We start from the raw sequence: 14370 nt of genomic DNA, 5'->3' as shown, positions 1-14370 counted from the left end.
AGGCCAGGCCTGGAGTGACTGTTCTCTCTCTCTCCCACACTCTCATCTTTTCCCTCTGCCGGTCTTCCATCTCTCCCTGTCAGCCTTAGCCTCCACATGCTCTCCTCTCTTTATCTTTGCTCAACTCTCTCACTCACTTTCATAACCTCTGAATAGGGTTATATCATCACTCCCCCCACCCATTATTACTTGAAACCATTATTTCACTCTTCTGTCACATTCTCCTTCCCAGTCTCAGTTCTGATAATAACCTTCAGTCATCTTCTAGAGAACACTGGTCATTTATGATCAAATATGACATTTCATATCAAACAGAAGCTTCTAAGAGGTTTCTCTTGAGTTGACCACATTCCACAGCGAAGCAGAAATGAGGAGTAGTGGGATATATATATGTGTGGGTGTGTGTGTGTGCTCAAGGGAAACTTGGAGACAGACGGACTCTGATGCCAGGCTTGTGAAATGAACAGTGATGGCACTCTGGCTTTGTTCAACTATGAACAGACTAACAAACCCTAACCAATTTCTCAGAGCAGATGAACACACCCAGGCACTCACTCTTTTTAGGCTCGATTGGGATCAGCAGGAGGCTAGCAATAGCTGACAGCCAAAACACATGTAATATGGCTCTGAATAAATAATGTCAAAACCCAACAGGGACAAAATCTGTGACATTCTAACGAGTTCTGATATTAGGGATTGGATAATGGAGGTTTTGGGGGGTTGTGCGTCTTTGTGTGTGCTTGTGTGTGTTCGTGTGCGTACGGGTAGGAGTTCCACTGCTTCATCACACACATACATACATGAACATCTGCAGGACCCATCCCCCTTGGCGTGACGAGCTGGGAGGCAGTGAGACCTCCTGCCCCCTGCAACACCAACCTCCTCCCCATGCCCCTTCACCACCACCACCACCACCACACACAACACCCGGCCTTGAACCTGGTGTTCACACTCATATCTGACATGTTACAGGAAGCCATAACGCCTGGCAGGGGGGCAACCAACAGAATTCAGTGCAAATCTGCACACCCCTCCCCTTGTATCCCAATGCATACACACATACACCCGTCCCACAAATACACACACATGAATACATTCACATACGTGCACATACACACATGCATATACAAACACCCTCCCTTTGCTTTCACACACCTCATGGGTCCTCACCCCTCCTTTGCGAGGCTGGGACAGAGGACTGGTAAGGGGTCGGCTTAGGCCTTTGTGCTGGGCCCCCAAAAATCACAAAAAAGCAGGAATGCTGGAGGAGAGGCAGGGCCCTCCATGGGGGGTACAGGGGGATTACAAGCAACCTGCGACTCTGCCTCTTTCTGCCCTTGCTGGTGGTAATGTGTGTGTGTGTGTGTGTGTGTGTGTCAGTGCTACATACCAGATTGGATCTGGTCTGAGCGGGCTGGGACCTTGTAGTAGGAGTGAGTGTACTGTATGTGTGTGTGTGTCAGTGCTCCACAGATTGGGCCTGGTTGGTGCGAGGCTGGGGTGTATAGTAGGTGTCCTGCTGGAACCCAGCTGTGTCTGCAATTAGCGGGAGGCATGGAATGATGATTGTTGCTGCGACAATGCTAATGCAAAGCGACAGGCTTAGTTCTAAAGGAGAGGGGAGGTCGCTGTGTTTCAGAGAGACATAATGCACCACTACTTTCCCCCCCCCCACACACACACACACACACACACGCACACACACACATTCACATTAGTACGCCTCCACTCTCCAAGCTCCTTAAAATGAAAACCAAACATTCTTAAAAAATCCATTAAAGAGTGGTAGGGCCGATCGAAGTCACAACCTTTCTCCAGCACTCCTGGCCAGGATGTCTAGTGCAGGGCTTTGTTAGTGGTTAAAAAGAGCTGTCCACACTGGTCTAGCTGGCAACTCGGGCCGCTAAATTAGGCCCCCCAGTGGGCGGCTGAGGGGAGGACCCGGGGGTTGAGAAGTCTTTAAATCTGACTACAAGACATTATGCACTTACGACAAAGGGGCAGAGTAATCCTACCTGCTTGCTTTTCACCGCTGCTGCCTGCCTGTTATTGTCTGCTTTATAGCTCATGAGAGGAGGCCCATTGATGACGGAACTCAATTACCATAGTAACCCACACCGGTGACCCCCAGGTCCCCTCGCCCCCCCCGTCTCCCCCCCATTAGGGCTAAGCTGACCCCAGGGGTAGTCAGTCCTTTCACAGGAAGCTGACGGCCCTAACCATGTCCCTCCACGCTGGGAGAGCACCGCCACTGCTGTAGCCCTCAGATCCTGCCAGCGCCCTGCGCTCTGCTCTAACCGCTCTCCTTTCTACTCCTCTAAACCTCGGGGAGCGCAGTGCTCTGAATGGCAGAATTGAAATAAAGTTTCAGGCTCAGCAAGCTTATGGGCTTCAAACTGTTCTGATTGTGCCGCCTGTACAAAGGAGAGCCCATCCAACAATTCATACGCTTCAGCGCAACCTTAAGTGGAACAAAAATCCTCTGTGTGTGCCCAACCACTACTAGATCGCTATGATAATCAGTCTTTCTTTAAAATAAATTTGAAATAAATCAGGTTAACAATAAATGTTCTTTGCATATCTAACACAAGGCTAACATAAATGTTTATATCAAATGGAAGCAAGCGAGAGGGACTCAATCGTTTCTGAACTGTTTTCTGTTGAAATCCGAGTCTCTCACAAAAGCACCAGTCACATTACACTAGTGAGTGTCAGTTGAACTGATTACAGTGTCCAAATAAGAGAGTAATTTACAAAAACATGGTTAAAAAAAGAGAGAAAGAGCTTGTTGTGAGGAACGAAACGGTTGGAATTATGGACTACGCAGCGTCATTGAGTAAACACACAATAAAGGACAGAAAAGCTCAGTGGAGAAAAAACAGAGCCACGGTCTGAGCAAAGTGAGCCATTCTCCTCACAAAAGGCCGCTTAGAGGCGGATTGAGGGGCTCAGAATGACGGGTAAAACACTTGTGGGCTTCAGACTCTATAGGGGGAGCGAAATGGAATAAGCCAGCAAGCACTTGAGGATCCCGCCGAGCACCTGAATGGGAAGGAGGGACGGGGGGGCGGAGAGGGGGTGCAGAAGGTGAATGGCCTGCCTTTCGGGACCAATTTGTCTCTTTTCACCGTTTTCCCCTGCCTCTCCGCTGACAGATGTACAAAGAGGGACCCGCACTGAGCCTCTCATCCACACGCACCCGCAAGCAGCTGTCACTTTTGTCAGACAAGTTAATCAAACAAATGCCACCATACCTCCCTTTAGATAAAGAGGGAGAAAGAGAGGGAAACAGAGAAAGAAAGACACAGAGAGAGAAAGAAAGAGAGAAAGCAAGAAAGAGAGAGAGAAAATGGTGTGTGTATGTAATGTATGTGTGATCAACCAACCCGATCACCCCCCTTCACCGAACAGTGGGACTTGTCCCACTCAACATAAGACAGCTTCATTTAACTTCCATTTCCCTCATCTTATGTTATTCATCCATTCCTGCCCTCATTTGGTTTTGACCACTGACATGGACCTCTGGCCCTCTGGGGTAAGTCAGAAGGGATTTATGCCAGAGTCTGAGATCACAGTGAGGGTAGATGGATGGAAACAAAATGCTCCCTCAGTAATTATAAAGAGTCTAAGCTGCTTACAGGCTTCATTAAAAGGAAGCGAAACCTTTTGACATATTTTCAACAGTCACAGTGAATCAATATACTACCTGTTTGTTATCCTTAGTCTTTTTTTATTCTACCCTACTATTGTTCAGATTCATCATCCATTCTAGAGACTCTTTTCACTATTGGTTTATATCAACATAATGAGATCATGGGTTTACATGGAAAAAACACATCATAGTGGTCCTCTGTGGCTGCGTTGGTAGAGCACAGAACTTGCAATTTCAAGATTGCAGGTTCAATTCCCGCTGGGACCACCAATATTAAAACGTATGCATGCACTACTGTAAGTCACTTTGAATAAAAGCACCTGCTAAATAGCAGATATTATTATATTATTACATATATGTTTTTTTAATATCTTAAGAATAGCCTGCGTTATGTTAACATGTCCTCATCCCCCTAAGCCATAAACACATTTCTTCAACCAAATTTGTGACAATGTAGATTTTCCAAGAGTAAATTATGCTTTTGTTTTAATAGTAAACATGTTCGCTTCTCTTTTTGTTGATGTAATTTGATATGAAGTTAATCCAACTGATAAAGATCAACAGCACTAAACAAAACATTTAAATAAATAAAATATAGCATGACATGAATATAGTATAGTCTTCAATAAGGCCAAAACAGTATTTCATTTGTAAAAGTGAAAAAACTAATTCTCCAACATTAAACACTGGATGGTGAAGAACAACAGCAGCTAAATCATGGGTAGCACTTTATAACTTCATCTAATAAAGTATTTATAATGGATTAGTAAATAGCTTATTCATCATTTATTATTCATTACTCCATTCATAAGACGTTTAATATAATGCTTTTTTGGCTGAGAGTTACCTTTTTCGTGGAGTTCGCAAACCGGAACTCCCATTTCTAACAAGAACTCAAATGTTAAATAGTTTCATATTTCTGGGTTGAGATTAGACTACTCTAAAGAAGGACTGCAATCCACACTTTGGTTTTGGTAGAAAAGTCACTGCCATGAAACGCTTATGTTAGCATTCTCAGACTAAAAACTTTATTACAACAGTGTGACTGCTTTGGAATAAAATGTTCAATATATTTTCTTAAGCATCCAATGTATTGTGAGTTTATTGTTTAACCATTGATATGTTTTAGGGGCCATTTTGAGACCTTAAGCAGCATCAGGTACTGCTGGAATGTCTACCAATGGCATGTCAATCTTCTGTGAGAAATTACACTAGTAGTTCAAATCATTTATAAAGTATTTATGAAGTATACAGTGCATTTGGAAAGTATTCAGAGCCCTTGACTTTTTCCACTTTGTTACATTACAACCTTATTCAACCTGATGTCTCTCTGGAAGGCAACCCTTGTCTCGAATTTCGTCTACCTTGCTGTCAAGAGACTGGACATTGGCGAGTAGTATACTCGGGAGCGGTAAGCGATGTGCCCGTTTACGAAGCCTGACCAGAAGACCGCTCCGTCTGCCCCTTCTCCTTCGCCGTTGTTTTCAGTCAGCTGCTGGGATTAGATCCATTGTCCTGGGTGGTGGTCCGAAGAGAGGATCTGCTTCGGGAAAGTCATATTCCTGGTCGTAATGTAGGTAAGTTGACATTGCTCTTATATCCAATAGTTCTTCCCAGCTGTATGTAATAAGACTTAAGATTTCCTGGGGTAACAATGTAAGAAGTAATACATAAAAAAAAAAATAATAACGCATAGTTTCCTAAGAACGCGAAGTGAGGCGACCATCTCTGTCGGCGCAATTAAACAGGTGTGTGCTTTTCCAAATCATGTTGAATCAATTGAATTTACCACAGGTGGACTCCAATAAAGTTGTAGAAACATCTCAACGATGATCAATAGAAACAGGATGCATCTGAGCTCAATTTCGAGTCTCATAGCAAAGAGTCTGAACGCTGAAGGTATCTGTTTTTATTTTTAATAAATTTGCAAGCATTTCTAAAACCTGTTTTTGCTTTGTCATTATGGGGTATTGTGTGTAGATTGATGAGGAACAAAAATGTATTTAATCAATTTTAGAATAAGGCTGTAACGTAACAAAATGTGTAAAAAGTCAGGGGTCTGAATACTTTCCGAATACACTGTAAATAGCCGACACTTTAAATGGGGCCACGCAAAAAGACTTAACTAATGATTAGCAATTGGTTTATAAGGAACTATATTAAACACCCTATGAATGATCTTATGAATAATTATTAAATACTTTAAAAGGTGTTAATACTTTTACATTTGTACAGTTAATGATAAAACAATTATGAATTGACTATTTACTAATCCATTATAAATGCTTTATTACGTGGAGTTATTATAAAGTGCTACCAAGTGTACTTTCTTTTCACACTTAATGTCTAAATATACAAACAGCCATGTCTGTCCCGAGAAATTGCATTTTACATCTTTACATTAATTGTATTGTAAAAATAAATACATAAATAAGACATTGTATATCTAACGTTGAAATTAAGTAATCTCTTCAACATAGAAACAACTCAGGGTCCTCACCCTAGGTCTCATTAAAACCTTCCTTCCTTCCCTCTATTCAGCTATCCTTCATCTGGCCCTGGCCCTGGCCCTCTCTGTCTGCCTGACCCACCCTGCCACAGTTTACTTTACATGCTGCACAAGAAGCTCAAGTTGATTAAACTGTTCACTTGGCTCTGCTCTGCGCTTGGCCAGAGCCTGTAAAGTGGTCAAGTGTTTGGGACAGTGAGGTGGTATTGCATCAGGTCTGTCACAGTTATCCTTATCATCATCATCATCATCATCATCATCATCATCATCATCATCGTGAGCACAAACCAGCAGCAACAGAAACAGTAGGAAGCAGCAGCGCAATCCTCAATCCCAATCCCAATCTCAATCTAACCCCTCCCACCCTCCCCTCCGCTGCCCCCGCCAGCCATAAACTAGTTTGCTGCGTGGCGATTAAAGCGTTTTAACTTAGTCATAAAGTGCAATCTCGCAGATCTGATAACTACCAAGGTCAACGGAAATACTTCAAATCAATCAATGAGCTGGGCCCTAATCCCCAGGAGGCAGATTAAGTGTATAATTGACCCGTGTAATCTGTGTAGCTGTGGTTGGCCAGGGAACAGCTAGACCTAGCGCCCACCACAGGCAGCTCTCTCTCTGTTCCCTGGTGCTGGAGGCCCACACCAGGCAGCTAGCGTATCAGTGCAGCGCTGGATTTGGCCCCGGCTAAAGAGATGTATTTTTTAATCAATGATCTCTGCATTAAGTCGATGAGCCCTTACGTTAAGCACAGCTGTTTTAATCTTCATCTCTTCAGCTGTTCGTTCAAGATCTACCAGAAAGAGTAGTAGGAGGAGGAGGAGGAAAACAAACTCGCTCTCATCCCGCTTCATTCCTCCCTCTCCCCCTTCCCCTCCCCATTTCCCTGCCCCTGAATTTAACAAATTTAGCCATCTGACTGCGAGTATCATCTCTTTATCGCTGCATACAATTTGGTGCTGCTTAGGCAGCTTGGAAAAATCTGTCCTCTGTAAAACCTACAGCACATCACAAAAGCCATCTGTACTTTAGGAACAGTTCTGCAAGATTAATCATTACTGTTGAATAATACCCGCATCACTCTCCCCACACACAAAAACTCACTCACATAGACACACACACATACATGTGAGGACACACACACACACACACACACACACACACACACCTGTTCAAGCCTCAATTTCACAAACAAAATTGTATTATTAAAGCAATCACAGAAAGATTGGATTGGGGTACGTAAAAATGGCATGAATCAAATAGTATTTTTCTCACTGAATGCAATAACAATTAAAAAAAACAAGTTGTTTTACCCTCTTGGCATTTGCACATTGAGCTATAGAGCTGTGCCTAGACAGCAATCTTTACTGACAGAGAAGAGGTCAAATCCTCAAATAATGTTATGTTTTACAAACCCCCCCTCTGCTCTCCAATCTATGTCACAACATAGGCATTATTCACTTTCTAATATGCCTCCTATCCTAATTCATTTCTTGGGGGTTGTTGTTTTCTTAACACACTAATGTATACCCATATGGTCAGTCTGTTGTCAAACGGCACCCTGGGCTAAAGGCAGTGCTGCTGACACATATTTAAATAAAGTGAACCATATCCATGTAATCGCCTTAGGCTGCATTTACACAGGCAGCCCAGTTCTGATATTTTTTCTAGTAATTGGTCTTTTGACCAATCAGATCAGCTCTGAAAAAGATCTGATGTGAAAAGATTTGATGTGATTGGTCAAAAGACCAATTAGTGGAAAAAATATCAGAACTGGGCTGCCTGTCTAAACACAACCTTAATGTGGCTGATATGACATCTAATGATGTCTTGGAGAAATCCATGTCTCCACTCTAATTAACCCTGAGGCGACATAAGGTATGCCTTCCGATCAACTGGCCCCTGCGTGCGCGCGTGCGCACACACACACACACACACACACACACACACACACACCAAACCCCTTGACTAAATGTCATTAAGACCCAAGGGATTAGGGTAGGGGAGAACAATTGAAAACAGATATTTTCCCCGAAGGAACATTTTATGGAGTTACTCCTCAGCCATTGCTCAGGTCTAAGGCTGAGGGTGGTATTAGAATGGATCCTTAGGAAGGGCCCTAGTCACACCCCTCACACTAAAATCTGACCCTAACCGGGTACTCAACTCAACTAATATTTGAGAAGGTGCGGTCACACAAATTTCCTAGATGGCAAAGGTCCGAATGGGTATTGTCATTTATTGGCAAAGTAACAAACCCCCACCTTGCAATCTATGCAACCCCAAACTGTTCAAACGGTTCACACCCATCTTGTTGGTGTAGATTTTTGTTGTTGTTTTGTTTTAAAGGTAATTTCCTGCAATTCTACACATTTTGCCATGAAGCTGAGGGGGAACACCAGTGCCCTGGGCACATAACTACAAAATGTTATTAGCCTAACTTACCTATCTAGCTAAAATGGGCTAGTAGTTAATCATCTGGCCATTTCTGACAGGTTATAAATAGCTCTCTAAGGTCTGTCAGTGAATGACATAAGAGGAAAACTGCCCATGTACTACAACATTTGAAATTGCACCTTGTGCATTCTACAATTACAACTCTCAACAGCATTAAGTTGAAAGCCAGACTGAGTCCCCCCCCCCAAAAAAAATATTGTTTTAATTTATTTTAATTGTATTTTTAAGTCGGGACCCATGGTCCGTATTGACCCCGTTCTGGGTCCGGATCAGTATGGTGTTCCCCCTGTTGAGTATGGCTGCTCTATAGGGCTAAGACATGCCCACCACGCATCTGATCGGTCTGTTGGCTCCTTCTAATGGCTCCTTCTGTTGGCTCCTTCTGTTGGCTCCTTCTGATTGGTCTGTTGGCTCCTTGGTCTGTTGGCTCTATTCTAATGGGTACCAATCCTACTAACAAAACGTGGGGACACAAATCATTACCGGTCAAAGGAAGATCAAAAGACAGAAGAGAGAATTTAGAATTTGGTTTTGGTCTGCATGTGTGAAATGTACATAAGGGATATTAGTTTGCAGGCATTGCGTGATTTCAAAAATAATCCCCTTATGATCAGCAGGACACAGAGTAATAATAATGTTCAGGCCAAAAGGTCCTTTTATAAGGTCAACATCCTCATCTATTAAATTGTCTCTATTATTATCAAATAGAATTCAAATCTTGTCTCCTGATAATCTTCACAGCCATCTATTATGGGATGCCATCAAAACACCTCAAATGAAACTCAATTTCATATGAAAATGGATATCCTGGATTGGTGGAGGGGGGGGGTAAGAAAGTATTTAGCCAACATAAAGTCATTTTGATTACAATTAACTTTACAGTTGGCTGTTGACTTGTTCATTTTTTTGTCTGATAAATAACATAGTAAAATGGTAATAACTTCATGATTACCTTAACATTTTTAATAATTCATCAAAACAAGAACCATTACATAGTGGGCAGGAGTCCAAGTGGGTCGCGGGATGGGAAATACGTTTTCGGGATATAACAATTATTTCTGCGTAAACTTAAATGACTAAAACCAAATAGAAAGTATGTAGAAAAGATAATGGACTTATACATTTTTCAATAATCCTCCATTGATTTTGTTATAATGTTTGCGCATAAGAACACATTAGTTTAAAAACGGCTAAATGTTATCTCAGCTCCATGGCAAAATGTATAAAATTGCACCATTTTCTTTCAGCTCCATGGCAGGATGTGTGGAATTACACAAGATTAGCTTTGAAACTGCATAATTTCTCTCAGTTGACAAGATTATATTTTTTACTTATTCTTCGGTCTGTATGTTTTTTTACCGCTTAACCCTTACGGTGGGTTGCGACTCAACTCAACTTAACCCTTACGGTGGGTTGCGACTCAACTCAACTTAACCCTTACGGTGGGTTGCGACTCAACTCAACTTAACCCTTACGGTGGGTTGCGACTCAACTCAACTTAACCCTTGGTAAGAATTATTTGAAGTAAGCACCAGAAAGTACTAATGTTACCCTACGAAATATTTAAAAGAAATAGCATCTGAAGCAAGACTAACGTAAAGCATTAAGTTTCTGTCCGACAGGATCCAAATGTAGTTTACAGACAACAGCACATGCTACTGTGTAATTTGTAATAGAATAAATTATTATCCCTGGAATTAAAAGAACAAAACAAATAAACAATCAAATCAAGTCTAAGTGGTATGATCCCCATGTGCTTTGGATCCTTCTATACAGTGTGATCGGGGGTGTCGGTGAAGGTAGAATTTTTAAGAAGCAGTTTGTTTTAAGTGATCTGATCCTAGACTAACTAGTTTGAGGGAGCCTCACCCTTTGATCCTCATTTTGACAGCTTACGAATGTGGAGATGTTGCCAAACCTGACTGTAATACTTACAATATTAAACTATTCCAAGTGCAATGTAGAGTAATTCAAACAATAGTCTCTGATTTGGCAGCATCCCTGCATTTGTGTGCTGTCAAAATGTGTCCTTCAGTGTTGTTTGCATGCCAAGGAGGTTGTTGAGGGAGGGGTGCTTGAATCCTGGAGAGAGCTGAGTGCATGTATGTATTTTAAAATGTTTACATTTTATTTAAACTTTATTTAACTAGGCAAGTCAGTTGAGAACAAATTCTCATTTAAAATGACTGCCTACCCCAGCCAAACCCTAACCCGGATGACGCTGGGACAATTGTGCGCCGCTCTATGGGACTCACAATCACGGCCGGATGTGATACAGTCTGGAATCGAACCAGGGTCTGTAGTGATGCCTCTATTACTGAGATGCAGTGCCTTAGACCGCTGACCCACTTGGGAGCATGTATGTACTGTATGTACAGTGCATTCGGAAAGTATTCAGACCCCTTGACTTTTTTCACATTTTGTTACATTACAGCCTTCTTATAATATGTATAAAATAGTTTTTCCCCCTTATCAATCTACACCAAATAATTCATAATGACAAAGTAAAAACAGGTTTTTATACATTTTAACAAATGTATAAAAAATGTAAAACTGAAATATGACATTTACATAAGTATTCAGAACTTTTACTCAGTACTTTGTTGAAGCACCTTTGGCAACGATCACAGCTTCAAGTCTTCTTGGGTATGACACTACAAGCTTGGCACACCTGTATCTGGGGAGTTTCTACCATTCCTCTCTGCAGATCCTCTCAAGCTCTGTCAGGTTGGATGGGGAGCGTTGCTGCACAGATATTTTCAGGTCTCTCCAGAGATGTTCGATCGGATTCAAGTCCAGGCTCTGAGTGGCCCACTCAAGGACATTCAGAGACTTGTTCCGAAGCCACTCCTGCATTGTCTTGGCTGGTGCTTAGGGTCATTGCCTTTTGGAAGGTGAATCTTCTCCCCAGGTTGAGGTCCTGAGCACTCTGGAGCAGGATCATTAAGGATCTCTCTGTGCTTTGCTCTGTTCATCTTTGCCTCGATCCTGACTAGTCTCCCAGTCCCTGCCGCTGAAAAACATCCACACAACATGTTGCTGCCACCACCATGCTTCACTGTAGGAATGGTGTCAGGTTTCCTCCCGATGTGACACTAGGCATCCAGGCCAAAGAGTTCAATCTTGATTTCATCAGACCAGAGAATCTTGTTTCTCATGGTCTAAGAGTCTTTGGGTGGCTTTTGGCAAACTCCAAGTGGGCTGCCATGTGCTTTTTACTGAGGAGTGGCTTCCGTCTGGCCACTCTGCCATAAAGACCTGATTGGTGGAGTGCTGCAGAGATGGTTGTCCTTCTGGAAGGTTCTCCACAGAGGAACTGTAGAGCTCTGTCAGAGTGACCATCGAGTTCTTGGTCACCTCCCTGACCAAGGCCCTTCTCCCCCAATTGCTCAGTTTAGCCGGGCGGCCAGCTCTAGGAAGAGTCTTGGTGGTTCCAAACTTCTTCCATTTAAGAATGATGGAGGCCACTGTGTTCACGGGGACCTTCAATGCTGCAGACATTTTTTGTTACCCTTCCCCAGATTTGTACCTCGACACCATCCTGTTTCGGAGCTCTACGGACAATTCCTTTCAACCTCATGACTTGGTTTCTGTTCTGACATGCACTGTCAACTGTGGAACCTTACATAGACAGCTATGGGCCTTTCCAAATCATGTCCAATCAATTGAATTTACCACCAAGTTGTAGAAACATCTCAAGGATGATCAATGATCATCTCACCTGAGCTCAATTTTGATTCTCATAGCAAAGGGTTTGAATGCTTATGTAAATAAGGTATCTGTTTTTTACTTTTAATACAGTTGTAAAAATGTCTAAAAACCTGTTTTCGCTTTGTCATTATGGGGTATTGTGTGTAGATTGCTGAGGGAAAAAAAGTATTTAATCCATTTTAGAGTAAGGCTGTAACGTAACAAAACGTAAAAAGTCAAAGGGTCTGAAAACTTTCTGAATGCACTGTATGTATGTATGTATGTATGTATGTATGTATGTATGTATGTATGTATGTATGTATGTATGTATGTATGTATGTATGTATGTATGTATGTATGTATGTATGTATGTATGTATGTATGGGGTGAATTTACAGGGAGATGGGCCATGTTAGTAGATCTACACAGGAAGATTATTTGACTCTGAATCATGCCACTGGGCATAATGTGTTGAAACAAATTTGACATGAGAGATAAGTTTCATTTCAAAATATATAGCTAAGCGAGAATGGGGGGAAACAGAAACAGAAGAAAATGTGTTTGGAAAGGTTTAGAAAGTAAAGCTGAAAGAAATGTTGAAAGGAATTGTGGTTCAAGTGAGAAAAAGAAAGAGTTGGAAGGAAAAGGAAAATACACAGAAAAACCAAGGGCGTTTTTATGCTTTTTTATCATCACTGAGCCTAAACACACAGAAACAGCAGCAGAGAAGTATCACGCCTTGGTCATGTTGAGCGGAGCGACAAGAAAAGGACAACAGCAATGGAGTCCTGCAGTGCAGCAGGACACCTTCATACGCCACAGTACTGCCAGAGGGAGAACAGATAGAGAGTGACATACAGAGAGAGAGAGAGATTGAGGCCTCTGCTATAATCAGAGAAGAAATGCTCTTCTGAGAGAAGAGGATACAAGGCAAACAGCAGGTCAAAGCAGCAAGAGAAACAAACATGGAGAAGAGACACGCTCACTCAGAGAAGACTGATAAGAGAGAAGCCAGGTCATGCCGTAAGGCCTTCAGGAAAGCAACACACGCACACATGCACACACAGGTGCAATCTGAGGTCCTCCCTTGAAAAGAGCAGTGGACAAATTGGTCAACATGCATCACAAAGGATTATTTAGGTAAGAAATAGCTTGGAACATCATCTAGGTTAAGACAGTGTTCTCTTTTCTCATTTCTCCCTCAACAATTCACTCTCTAATACTCACACATACACTGCGTGCACAATTATTAGGCAAGTGAGTATTCTGATCTTATCATTGTTTCTATTCACATTTTCGAACTCCAAACCATATAAAGTTGAATGCTTATTGGATTTAATAATTTTCAGGTGATATGTATTTGTGTAATGAGGGAGGGTGTGGCGAAAGTGAATAACACCTTATATCAAGGTGTGCATAATTATTAGGCAGCCTCATTACCTCAGGTAAAATGGGCCAAAAAAGAGATTTAACTGATACTGAAAAGCCAAAAATGTAAAATGCCTTTCAGACGGATGCGACACTCTTTAAATAGCTAAACTATTGAGATGTGACCACCGGACATTCAAACGTTTTGTTGCGAATAGTCAACTGGGGCGCAAAAAAACGCATGGGGAAGAAAAGGCGCAAATTAACTGCAAAAGACTTGAGAAGAATTAAACGTCAAACTACCAGGAACCCATTATCCTCCAGCGCCACCGTATTCCAGAACTGCAACCTACCTGGAGTGTTCAGAAGTACAAGGTGTCAAGTGCTCAGAGACATGGCCAAGGTCAAGAAGACTGAAACAAGACCACCACTGAATAAGATTCACAAGTTGAAGCATCAAGATTGGGCAAAGAAATACCTGAAGACAGATTTTTCAAAGGTTTTATGGACAGATAAAATGAAAGTGACTCTTGATGGACCAAATGGATGGGCCCGTGGCTGGATCAGTAATGGACACAGGGCACCACTTTGAGTCAGCAAGGTGAAGGAGGGGTGCTGGTATGGGCTGCTATCATTGAAGATGAGGTAGTTGTACCTTTTCGGGTTGAAGATGGACTGAAACTCAACTCCCAAA

The 14370-nt window shown here is 42.2% G+C and overlaps 1 protein-coding gene across 7 annotated transcripts in view; it reads right to left on the bottom strand.

Annotated features, from left to right (window-relative positions):
- The window catches only part of cadpsa (Ca2+-dependent activator protein for secretion a), a 162760-nt gene that overhangs the window by 3941 nt on the left and 144449 nt on the right, over positions 1-14370 (bottom strand). The window lies entirely within an intron of this gene.

The sequence above is a fragment of the Salmo trutta genome, chromosome 14, assembly GCF_901001165.1.
Source record: "Salmo trutta chromosome 14, fSalTru1.1, whole genome shotgun sequence".
Classification (NCBI taxonomy): Eukaryota; Metazoa; Chordata; class Actinopteri; order Salmoniformes; family Salmonidae; genus Salmo; species Salmo trutta.
Note: the sequence above shows the minus strand (reverse complement) of the source record. Positions and strands in the feature narration are given on the sequence as shown.